The sequence below is a fragment of the Puma concolor genome, chromosome D2 (genome assembly GCF_028749965.1).
Source record: "Puma concolor isolate L17-30 chromosome D2, mPumCon1.1.hap2, whole genome shotgun sequence".
NCBI classification, from domain to species: domain Eukaryota; kingdom Metazoa; phylum Chordata; class Mammalia; order Carnivora; family Felidae; genus Puma; species Puma concolor.
Window position 1 is genome coordinate 62,480,205 of NC_141677.1, and position 13,435 is coordinate 62,493,639.

Here is a 13,435-nt window from a genome sequence, read left to right on the forward strand (position 1 = left end):
CTCAGAGCCTGAAGTCTGCTTCAAATTCTGTGTGTGTCTCTCTCTCTAAACCTCCCCTGTTCGCATTCTGTCTCTCTCTCTCTCAAAAATAAATAAACATTAAAAAAGAAAAAAGAATCAGAGAATCTTAGAAGGTGACCTTTGAGATTATCTGGGGCAACTCTTGTATTTCAGAAGAGGAAGATGAAAACTGATGACACTAACTTGCCCAAGCTCACACTGTTAGCGACTGTACTAGTCAAGGTGACTCTAGGGTATGCTACAGTAATTGTCAAACCCCAGTCTCTAGGGTGTAACCCATAGAAGTTTATTTCCTACTCACAAAATGTCCTCTTTAAGTCCAGAGACTTCCCAGAGCAGCACCATTCCAAACAATGATTCAGGGATCCAGTCTGCTGTTGTGGGTTCTGCCAACTCAACTCATACCTTCCAGGAAGAGAAAGTATAGAGAACATGTATCACTTCTTCTCATAACCCTTTGGCCAGAATTAGACACATGCCCTACCCTAACTACAAGAGAGGTTGGGAAATGTAGTGGGAAGAAAGTGGACATGAGATATTTATGTGCTGTTTATGAGCACTACATTCTCTGTCATAGTCCCAGAACTAGGAATATACTGATCCCCATAATCCAGTCTTTTTTATTACAGTTTATGGGAAGTGGAGCCCACTTCATGGATTTGCTAACCCCTGTGTTCTATCTTACTGTTACTGTGGACTTGGCAAGAGAACTGAAAACAGATTTTCAGTCTTGAGAGAAACAACCCCATTCAGAAACCGTAAGTAGGCAGCTTGAAATAAGATGAGGATATTTCAAGCAACTCCAAACTACATATCACCATATGGTAATTATTTGTATAATTTTAACAATATGTGCAGAAGTATCTGCAGAATATACACCTCTGCTCCATGACTTGTGAAGTCACAGAAGTAGATGCAGGCCATAGAATGTGCAATGGACAGCCTCATAGTAGAGCATAGCAGAGCTGACATAGAAGGATGAAGTCATTGACTCCCTGGGCACCTGCCTGCTATGCTCCCAAACTCCTCCTGAGAGAAGCAGGCCTTTACCATTAAAACCCATATTCAAGGAATGCCTGGATGGCTCAGTCAGGTAAGTGTCCGGCTTGAGCTCAGATCATGATTTCATGGTTCATGGGTTTGAGCCCCATGTCAGGCTCTGCATTGACAGTGCAGAGCCTGCTTGGGATTCTCTCTCCTCTCTCTCTGCCCCTCCCCTGCTTGCACACACATGTGCACATGCTCTCTCCTTCTCTCAAAATAGATTAAATAAACTTAAAAAAACTCAAGGGGCGCCTGGGTGGCTCAGTCAGTTAAGCATCCAACTTCAGCTCAGGTCATGATCTCATAGCTTATGAGTTTGAGCCCCACATCAGGTTCTGTGCTGACAGCTCAGAGCCTGGAGCCTGCTTTGCATTCTGTATCTCTCTCTCTCTCTCTCTCTCTCTCTCTGCCCCTCCTGAACTCATGCTCTGTTCTGTTTCTCTCTCTCTCTCTCTCTTTCTCTCTCTCTCTCTCAAAAATAAACATTAAAAAAAACATTCAATAGCTTGTGACTTATCACCCTGGCCATAACTGATCAGAGAAGGGAAAGATGCTTGACTCAAGGGCAGCTAATTTGTAGGTGGGCAAGTGGCTTATGAGGTGGTATGAGATGATTGGAGATTAACCAGGCCAAATCAGAAAATAGAGATTTTTGAAAACAGTTTATCAGTTGATAGTAGGTACAGGAAGGGAAGGGCACAGAAAAAAGACAGCATGTCATTAAACTAGTAGAAATCTGGAGTCAACAAAAGCCTGAATGTTGCTTCTCAAAGAGTAAGAAGTAGGTGGTTGGTAGTGCCAGACCATACAGAAGCTGTGGAAGCAGAATATCACTGAGTTGGCAAAGTAGCTGAGTATCAGAAAATAGCAAATTCCTGCCACTAAGGGGGCAATGAGATATTTTGGTCCCTAGAGTTGTGCTGATCAGATTCCAAACTGTATTTAAGTCCACAATAAGCCCAGCCATATGGCTATTCCTAAACTTCTAGCCTTTTTGCTGAGATTTCTGTCTTCCTTAATTCTCCAAGGTTGCTTACAATAACCCCTCATTACTTCTGATGGCCTGAGTGAATCTGTCCTTTGCAACCATAAACTCTATTAGGCCATAAAAATAAATTAAATTTTTTTAAGTTTATTTATTTATTTATCTTGAGAGAGAGAGAGAGAGAGAGAGAGAGAGAGAGAGGACATGAGCAGGGGAGCAGAGAGAGAAGGGAGAGAGGATATCAAGCAGGTTCTGCCCTGTCAGCATAGAACCTGACTTGGGGCTTGATCTCATGACCATGAGATCATGACCTAAGCTGAAATCAAGACTCAGATACTTAACTGACTGAGCCACCCAGCAGCCCCAGAAATGAGGTTCTTTTTAAAAAACATTTTATTTATTTATTTTGAGAGAGAGAGAGAGAGAGAGACTGAGCAGGGGAGAGCAGAAAGAGAGGGAAAGAGAGAGAATCCCAAGCAGGCTCCACACTGCCAACACAGAGACCAAAACAGGGCTCACACTCACAAACTGAGATCATGACCTGAACTGAAATCAAGAGTCGGACACTCAATCAACTGAGCCACCCAGGCACCCCCAGAAATAAAGTTCTAATACATGCATGCTACAACATGGTTGAATCTTGAAGACACTATCCTGAATAAAATAATTCAGACACAAAATAAATATTATATCATTCCACTTACATGAGGTATCTAGAATAGTCAAAATCAAAGAGAAAGAATGTAGTATAGGAGTTACCAAGGGCTGGGGTCTGGGCAAATTGGAGAGTTATTACTTAATGGTTAGAAAATTTCTATTTGGAATGATGAAAAAGTTTTAGAAATAGTGGCCAGTATCTAGTGGTGATGCTTATACAACATTATGAATGTACTTAACACCACTGAAATGTACATTTTAAAATCACCGAAATAGTAAAATTCAGGGTGCCTGGATGGCTCAGTCGGTTAAGTGTCCAACTTCAGCTCAGATCATGATCTCATGGCTCATGATTTCGAGTCCTGCATCAGCTGTGTGCTGACAGCTCAGAGCCTGGAGCTTGCTTCAGATTTTGTTTCCCTCTCTCTCTGCCCCTCCCCCACTCGTGCTCTGTCTCTCAAAAACAGATAAACATAAAAAAAAATTTTTTTTAAATGGGGCACCTGGGTGGCTCAGTTGGTTAAGTGTCTGACTTTGGCTCAGGTCATGATCTCACTGTTCATGAGTTTGAGCCCCGCATCAGGCTCTATGCTGACAGCTCAGAGCCTGAAGCCTGCTTTGGATTCTGTATCTCCCTCTCTCTCTGTCCTTTTCCCACTCATACTGTCTCTCTCTGCCTCTCAAAAAATGAATGCTAAAAAAAAATTTTTAATAAAAAAATTTAAAAAAGAAATAGTAAAATTCATGTTATGTATATTTTACCACACACACAAAAAGACTCCATTAGGGATGCAGTATGATGGAAAAACCACCAGCTTGGAGTCAAAGAAACTGGGTTCAAGACTCAGCTCTGCCATTTTCTACCTGTATCACTTGAGGCAAGTTACCCAACTTCTCAGTATATTCATTTGAAAAGCAGAGATAATAGAACCCTAAGTTTGTTGTGAGGAACAATGAAGAAAAATATATTAAATAATTACATAAATATCTTCTGAAAATGGCCTAGTTACTCTTGCTATGCGTATTTGGAAGAGAAGACAACAGGTCTCTGTATTCTCATCTTAGGAAAGTGTGAGGCTTCTCCTTTATGTGCTCAGGGCACACTGGTGTGAACAATGTGAAGCTCACCACATCTGCTTTCAGAGTGCAGACTTCACCGAATGGCCCTCTTCTCCACATCATTCTGCCCTTCCCTCCCTAGCCCCTTTTGGGTCTCCAGTGCTCTGCTGTTCTCTCTTCCTCTAGTCCCTGTGGAGACCAGCCCTTAGGAGGGATTATTTTTCTCATTCAGACTGATGTCCCTTTGTTCCCCCTCCCAGAGTATATCTGTATTTAGGCTGTATCTCTTTGCAGGGAGGGAAAAGCTTGATACACTTAAGTTTGCTGAGTTGAACTGAAGGATTTTTTTTAGGCATCAGCAGACATGTAGGTACAGGTAATGCTGGAGGAAAGAAAGCCCTCCAAGACTTTTGTATCTCTCACAACCAGGATGTTAATAATCCTGAAATATTTGCTAACTGGGATCCTTTCTCTGGGCATCAGCAAAAGGTAGGGGGTGGACGAAATGGTTTTCTCAAATTGGATTCCATTCTGACATCCTACAAAATCTAGTAAGTAGGCACGCACACCAGACAGGCTAGAAGCTGTCCAAGGTCCTGAAGTATAACTAAGCAGGCAAGTCTCCCTGTTTCTCTTCATTGTAAAGCCCGGTCAACTCTGGTTCAGCTTATACTCTGGTTCAGCAGGGGAGGGGCAGAGAGAGAGGGAGACACAGAATCCAAAGCAGGCTCCAGGCTCTGAGCTGTCAGCGCAGAACCCGACGCAACCCAACAAGGGGCTCAAACCCATGACCTGCGAGATCATGACCTGAGCCAAAGTTGAACGCTCAACTGAATGAGTCACTCAGGCACTCCCAGCCTACACTCAGATTTAGAAGAGGTAGATGAACAGATAATTTTGGAAAGGGGAAAGACAGAGAGAGAGAGAGAGAGAGAGAGAGAGAGGGAGAGAATTACCCAAGGACACAGAACCTTCTGGATAGGCTTAAGCACACAGAGATTGCTAAGTCCAAAACATAGATTTTTTTTCCAGAAACTCGTTTTGATTTTATTTTTATTTTTCTAAATATTTATTTATTTTTGAAAGAGAGAGAGTGCACAAGTGGGAGAGGGGCAGAGAGAGAGAGGGAGACAGATTATATGAAGCAGGCTCCATGCTGACAGCAGAAAGCCCAATGTGGGGCTCAAACTCACAAACCACGAGATCATGACCTGAGCCAAAGTTGGATGCTTAACCGACTGAACCACCCAGGGGCCCCTGATTTTATTTTTAAATAATAATGGTTACCCAGATACTCCAAATGCCTTAAGCAAAAATATGGAACAAGTGCAAGAAAAAAAAACAACTGTGTGTCAAACAATGCAATGCAAAACCATGTAAACACAAATTTGTAAGCAGAACTATAACCACATAGATTGATGTGTCATCACCAATTGAGCCATACCAATGGACATATAGTTCTTTATTTTTATCTTCTATGTAGATAAAAATAGTTTAATTTTTATGAACAGAAGACAAATGGGAGTATGACTTAGCCTGATGTCAGGTTATTTCATGTGTCTATGCTAAAAACATCTCCCCCTCTCCAGAAAGTCTGGGGCATGATCCTCCTTATCTGTTTTAATTATGTGCTCATGCAAGCATTTTTTGTGGAGGCTAAAGATACTTAGCTGAAAAAATAACTAGTCTAAAACCAGACACAGAGAGGGATCGGGCTTCCCTCTGAGTTCTTAGCACATATGGTCTGCAGTCAGATACATACTGCCTTATGGTAGTCCTTAGATTAGGACCTCACATTAGCCATAACTCTCCAACTAAGTGCAAGCTCCTTAGGAGTAGTGACCATGTCTCATGTCTTCTCCTGCACAGACACAAACAGCACCAAACATGCAGCTGGGCACACAGTAGGCGTTCAATAAATGTTGGTTGACGGCTTAAGGCAAAGCAGAGATGGAAGCTGGATTTCATTCAGGTGATGTATTTTATTTCTCTTTCTTTTTACAAAATTAGGGGGAGGGGGCGCCTGGGTGGCTCCATCAGTTGAGTGTCCGACTTCAGCTCAGGTCATGGTCTCACGGTTCATGAGTTTGAGCCCTGCGTCAGGCTCTGTGCTGACAGCTCAGAGCCTGGAGCCTGCTTCGGATTCTGTGTATGTCTCTCTCTCTGCTCCTCCCCTGCTCACACTGTTTCTCTCTCAAAAATAAATTAAAAAATTTTAAAAAGTTTTAAAAAGTGTGTTAAAAAAGGGTGTTTTTAATGGTTTTTTAAAATTTATTCTTGAGACACAGAGAGAGAGAGACAGAGCATGAGTGAGGGAGGGGTGGAGTGACAGAGTGACAGAGAATCCGAAGCAGGCTCCAGGCTCTGAGCTGTCAGCACAGAGCCCAAAGCGGGGCTCAAACTCACAAGCCATGAGATCATGACCTGAGCCGAAGTCGGACACCCAACCGACTGAGCCACCAGGTGCCCCAAAACTTAGGGTGTTTTTAATAGGGAAAAACTAAAAACAATATAAAAGTCCAACAAGAAACTGATTAAATAAATTATGGCACATCCATGCACTACACTGAATTGTAAATAGAAGTAAATAGATCTACATAGCTGCTATCGGAAAATAGCCACAGTGAATATCATAAAAAAAAAAGCTGCAGAACAGTATACAAAATGTATATGATTGTATATTTATAAAAAATTTAATCTGAGAATAGTGACACTTTATATCACTTCTATATTCATTGTTGTAATTCTAGCAGCCGGCATACAGTCAAGATTCAGTAAATATTTGTTAAATGATTAGGATAACACCAAGGATTCAGAGTAGCACTTACAGTACTCCCAACAGAGTGTGAATTCTGACCTTTTTCTGTTACTCCAGAACAAGCAGGATTTTCCTATTGTTACGCATAAAGGAAGGAGGATAAAACTTTAAATTAGATGAAGTTGGGAAAGCATTAGATAGAAGTTCATTGTTTCAATCCTAGATTTGGGTGACACTTTCTTTTTTGCTTATTTTATCTACCTATCCATGTATATATTAACCAATTTTCCTAACTTTTTATTTTGAAATTTTTCAAACTTAGTGAAAAGTTGCAAGACTAATACAATAAATATCTGTATTCACCAACTATTAACTCTTTGCCACATTTGTTTTATCTCCCATTTGTGTGTGTGTGTGTGTGTGTGTGTGTGTGTGTGTTTGCTAAACCATTTGAGAGTAAGTTATATAAATCATGACACTGCAACCCAAAATACTTCAGCATGTATCTCCAAAGAACATTTGCCTATTTATATATTTTTTTCCAAAGAACTATTTCTTACTTTGAAATAGTTTAAGACTCACAAGAAGTTGCAAAAATAGTACAGAAAGTTCCCAGGTACCATTTACCCAGCTTGCTCTCCATGATAACATCTTACATAACCATAGTACGTTATCAAAACCAGGAAAATGACATTGACACAGCAAATTAATTCAACTACAGATCCTATTTGGATTTTACTAGGTTTCTCAGTTTCTCTCATTCTCTCTCATTCTCTCATTCTATTTCTCTCATTCTCTCATGTATAGATTTGAGTAACAGAACTGTTCCATCAACACACACACACAAAAACCCTTCATATTAACATTTTTTAGTCACATCCTCCCCAAACCCAAACCCATCAACCACTAATTTGTTCTCCATCACTATAATTTTGTCACTTTGAGAATGTTACACAAATGGAGTCACATGTTATGTAACATTTTAGATCCGCATAATACCCTTGTGATTCATCCAAGTTGTTGAGAAGTATTCATCAATAGTTGATTCTTTTTATTTTTAAAATTGATTCTTAAACTTTTTTTTTAATATTTACTCATTTTTGAGAGAGAGAGAGAGCATGAGCAGGGGATGGGGAGAGAGAGGACAGAGGATGCAAAGCAGGCTCTGCTGACAGCAGGGAGCCTGATGCAGGACTCGAACTCACAAACCATAAACCATGAGATCATGACCTGAGCTGAAGTCAGATGCTTAACCGACTGAGCCAGTTAGGTGCCCCAATAGTTGATTCTTTTCAATACTGACTAGTATCATATTGGACGGTTTGTTTATCTACTCACCCGTTAAAGGACATTTGGGTTGTTTTCTGTTTTTGTCTATTACCAAGAAAGCTGCTAGGACCATTCATGTACAGATATTTTTTTGTAGATTTTCATTTTTCTAGGCTAAATACTTAAGAGTGAGATTGCTGGGTCATATGGTAAATGTATGTTTAACTTTGTAAGAAATTGCCAAAGTGTTTTCCAGAATGGGTGTACCATTTTACAATTCTACCAGTAACAGATAAGAGATCCAGCTACTTTATTTTTTTATTTAAAAAAAAAAATTTTTTTTCAACGTTCATTTATTTTTGGGACAGAGAGAGACAGAGCATGAACGGGGGAGGGGCAGAGAGAGAGGGAGACACAGAATCGGAAACAGGCTCCAGGCTCTGAGCCATCAGCCCAGAGCCCGACGCGGGGCTCAAACTCACGGACCGCGAGATCGTGACCTGGCTGAAGTCGGACGCTTAACCGACTGCGCCACCCAGGCGCCCCGAGATCCAGCTACTTTAAATCCTTGCAAGCAGTTGGTATTGTCAGTATTATGTTTCAGCCACTCTAGTAGGTAGACAGTATATATCATTAGGGTTTTAATTTGCATTTTTCTAATGGCTAGTGACATTGAACATATTTTCATATGCTTATTTGCCATCTGTATATTCCTTTGGTAAAATATCTGTTCAAATCTTTTGCCTATTTTCTAACTGGAATGTTTGTTTTCTTACTGTTGTGTTTAGAGTTCTGTATATATTATGGATACAAATCCTTTGTGGGATGTATGATTTGCACACATTTTCTCCCAGTCTATGGTTTGTCTTTTCTTCTTCTCCTCCTTCTCCTTCCCCTCCCCCTCCTCCTCCTTCTTCTTCTTGTCTTTTCAACTTCTTAACAGGTCTTTTGCAGACAATTTTTTTTAATTTTGATGAAGTCAAATTTATTTATTTTTTTTATGGGTTGCACCCTTGGTGTCATGCCAAAGACTCTTCCCAAGTGGTTGTACAGGAAAGAATTTTCAACCATTTTTTTTCACCTCACATGTGTTTAGTACTGTGATAGATGCTGAGAGAGATTCATAAATATAGAAGGGCTTCCAGTTAAGTTTAGACAAGCACACAAATAATTAACAGCAGAAGATGGTAGGTAATTATAAGTCATGTGAATATTGTAAAGGCTATGGGGAGGAGGAGGAGAGTTTATGGGAGGGAAGGATCACTTTACATTCGAAATACCAGGGGAGGTGGCATTTGAGCCTTAAGGATATCAACAGTTGAAGTAGGGCCAGAGGAGGAAATACCAGGAAGAGAGAGGTACACAAGTGAAGGAACAGGGGTAAGACAGAAAAGTCAACATTAGGGGTGCCTGGGTGGCTCAGTTGGTTAAGTGTCTGACTCTTGATTTCAGCTCAGGTTGTGATCTCACAGTTCGTGAGTTCAAGCCCTGCATCAGGCTCTACATTGACAGTGTAGAGCCTGCTTGAGATTCTTTCTCTCCCTCTCTCTCTGCCCCTCACCTGCTCTCTCTCCAAATAAATAAATAAACAAGAAAGAAAGAAAGAAAAGTCAACATTAACAAGTGGGCTGGGGTGGAGAGGCTAGAGGCCACTTTTAGATATACAGTACTTGAAAACCAGCAAGCATTCATGAGGGGCTGTCCAACAGGCAGTTGGAGATGTGAGTTTAAATTTGGAAATTGGACGAGTGCCTTGGTGGCTCAGTTGGTTAAGCCTCTGACTTCTACTCAGGTCATGATCTCATGGTTCATGGGTTCAAGCCCCTCATCGAACTCTGTTGACAGCTCAGAGCATGGAGCCTGCTTCAGATTCTGTGTCTCCCTCTCTCTCTGCCCTTCCCCTGCTTGCACTCTGTCTCTCTCCCTCAAAAATAAATAAACATTAAAAAAATAAAATGTTTAAAAAGTTGGAAATTGTAAATAAGAATTTGATAACCATCAGCATAGGTCAGGCCTTTTGTTATATGCCCCACAGCAACTTGTACTCTTTCTTCAGAGCACTTGTCACAATTATGACTAATAACTAACTGTGTAATTGGTTGTTTAATCTCTATCTCTCTTGCTAGATTTCCAGTCCCATGGAGTAGAGTTCACATCTGCCCTATTCCTAGCACCTAGTCTAGTGCCTTGCACTCAGAAATATTTGCTGAATGAAGAAGTTGATACTTCTAACAGCCACCATTTATTGAGCATGCACGTGGCAGTCATCGTATACCCACTTTGTGTATATAATCTCATTTAAACCTTGCAGAAGTCTCATGAGAGGCAGGTCAAGGCTTCTCAGAACCTCTTCTCTGGGGTAAGGCCTGAGAATCTGAATTTAAGTTCCCAGGGACTTCTAATGAGCAGTCAGGTTTGGAGACTACTCAGGTAGTCTATATTCAGGTAGTCTTTATCTATATGACAGATAAAGAGGGGTGCCTGGGTGGCTCAGTCGGTTAAGCATCCGACTTTGGCTCAGGTCATGATCTCACGGTTCGTGAGTTTGAGCCCTAGATTGGACTGTCTGCTGTCTGCACGTAGCCTGGTTTGGATCCTGTCTCCCTCTTCTCTCCCTCTACCCCTCCCCCACTTGTGTGCATTCTCTCTTTCTCTCTCTCTCTCTCTCTCTCTCTCTCTCTCTCTCTCAAAAATAAACATTAAACAAATTGTACAGATAAAGAAACTAAGTTCAGCAAATGACAGTGATTTATTCAAAGTCCGATGGCTAGAAAGAGCCATGATGCAAAGCTAGATCCCTTAGGGAGAGATTCTACCACAAGCCTCCCTTCCTCTACTAAAAAAGAGTTTATGAGGGAAAAGCAGAAAAGCAAAAACTGGGTCTTTGAAACCAAGGAGAGTAGTGAGCACTGCCAAATGCCACAGAGAGGCCACAGAGGATGTGGCATGAGGGAAAACCTGGGAATGACTAACCAATGTATCCACAGTGCCTGAGTCTGACATTATAGGAAGGTGAAGACACAACCTCTACCTAGGGCAGGGCACTCCTTCAAGAAACCTGGCCAGCTGGAAGGAATTGTGGTTTGAGGCTCAGCCAAGAACACTTCTTGGTAATAGAGCTTTGTGCTAAAAATATTAAAGCCAAACATCTGGGCCTGTAGGGTGGTATGCCAAGAAAGGGGAGGTACTAGTCCCATGGGAGAATCTCAGTTTGGAATCTTAAGATAAGCTGTTCAGAAATTACAAAACGCAGTCCACTCTATATTTTCCAGGCCACTACCCTTTTGTTGGATTATTAAGGCCTTTTGCCTTACTTCTGCATTGTGTGTGTTTTACCTTGGGAGTACTGTTTCTTTTGGAGGATGGAAAGAGAAAGAAAAATAAAACTCCAACCAGGACATTGCTGATCTTTAGTTATTCAGTCCCAAATAACATGGTTGAAATGAGATTGGAACTAGAACCCAGAAAGAAGTAAGATCTAATTATCTGTCGCATTTCTACTCAGTGACACTCATGCTGGCCCCCGGTACCACAATCAAGATTGGCTATTTTCTCTTTGCCAAGGAGCAGCCTAAAGGTCTGTGACAGGAAATGACAGTTTCCTGCAATCCCATTACTAGCCCCAATTCATATCCTGTTGATGGCAGATGCGAAGCAATGTCCCCTATTTGAAAGAGGACAATAATGACAAGAACCCCTTATTCGCATACAGCTTACAAAGCACCTTCACATACATCAACTCGATCTTTCACAACCTTGGGGAGGTAGGTGTTGTTATCCCTACAGGCTTGGTAAGTGGCAGAAGCCACAATTCAAATCCATCACCTCTGATTCTTTGAATTACAACCCAGTCTGCTACTTTGTTACTGGTCAAAACTCTTCAGAAGCCCACTTAGCCTTATGCTGGCAGCAGGGAAATTAATGAGACTTCAAGAGCCTCATTGCTCTAAGAAGGAGAATTAGGTAGTGAGGAAAGAATGTATGTTTGCTTGCTAGTGACCTTGTGCAGAGTGCTGCAGCTGAGCCCAAAAATGGGGGTAAAAGCTACCCTGAAGAGTGGCCAGAAAGGAAGTAACCTATGCAAAAGTCCCGGCACAATGGTTAACAGAGAGTAATCACTCAGTTGTGTTAGCTAGCATTCTTCCATCCTTCCCCTCATCAGGCATTTCTGAGCCCAATAAACACAGAATTCAGTGCAGGTCTCAGTCTGCGATGAGGAACCAGGGAGACAGGCTGTGGCAGAGCCTGACCATTTTCCATGACATCAAGCATAAAGCCAAGAACTATGTTTCAAAGTCCCATGGGACTCCCCTTCTCCCTTCCTTTAGTGGTCTGTCTCAGGTAATATTTCCACCCACAAAGTTAAAACTTATCCTAGAACTACATTCTTGAGATTCCAAATCAAGAAAGGCCTTCAGTCTGGAATTCTGGAGTTTACTAAAAAGTTCTTCTTACTTCCTCTCCTAAGCCATAACCACATCCTGAGAGATACAATAAGCTAGAAGGTGAGTGCATACTACAGATCCTACACTGACTCCTCCCAGCCTTCATCTCTCCAGATCCCATTCCTTGACTACCCCTCCTCCCATCCCACACCCTGTGCGATAAAGGAGGCCAGCCATGTGGCCAGCACCCTTCCCCACTCCTGGAGTTTAATGTTTGCAGAGACCTCTTTTGTCCAAGGAGAGATCCACACAGGAAAGGTCGCGGCTAAACCAGATGACGATTTACATAGCCTGAAATCTCTAGCACCTACAGGGCTGGATAAGTAAAGTAAATGAATTAAGAAGTTGGGTGTTATTCAATGGAGAGTGGTGGGGACTGTGCTGAATCCATCTCCATCCAGAGATCCGGAGTGGGGATGGTCATACAGGATTCCTCCTAAAAACAAAAAACAAACAAACAAAAAAAACAAACAAAAAAACAAACAAACAAAAAAAGCCCCCAACAATTCCGGGTGCAGGCAAGGAGGACAGGGTCAAGGGAAGCGACAGAGCTGTGTGGTCTGCGGGTGGAAAACCCGTTCCTTTATACAAACGTCAGGGGCATTGCAGTTTTGCCCATTGCAGCCATCCCAGCTCTTTGACTTCTTTCCACCATCCGCTTCTCGTGCCCGTGTTCTTTATCTATCCGCCCCCCCCCCCCCCCACCTCCCCGCCCTTCTCCGGGGGCGTCACAGGCATTCCGCCCAGCCACCTGCCCTGGGCGCTTCCGCGAGAGCTGCAGAGGAACGGCTGATGAGATGCTCTCTGACGTAGACCCACTCTACCCCTTGGGAACCCCAAGCTGGCTGAGGGAAGGGACAAAGCCTGAGGGAACGGACAAAGTCCCCACTCTTAACTGGAAAAACAGTGCCTCACCCTCAGGAGCTTCTGGGTAGGGATGGGCTGGCGTACGGGACACCTCCCAGAAAACCCTAACTCCGGGTGGGTTAAAGGGGGCAAGGAGAACAGGGTCAAGGGAAACGACAGAGCCGGGTAGTGTCCGGATGGGAAACCCCAGTCGTTTAGGCACCCCTCCGCTCAAGTCACTTCCAAACCACACAATTCTTGGGGAGGGGCGCTGCGGACAGGGAGCGGCTCCTACGCAAATCGCTTTGTCTCCGCGCCCTAGGTCCCCCGCGCGCGCAGCTGCAGTTGTCA

General features: G+C 42.6%; 1 protein-coding gene across 1 annotated transcript in view; it reads right to left on the bottom strand.

Annotated features, from left to right (window-relative positions):
- Nucleotides 1-13,435, bottom strand: part of NT5C2 (5'-nucleotidase, cytosolic II) — a 148,949-nt gene that overhangs the window by 135,256 nt on the left and 258 nt on the right. The window lies entirely within an intron of this gene.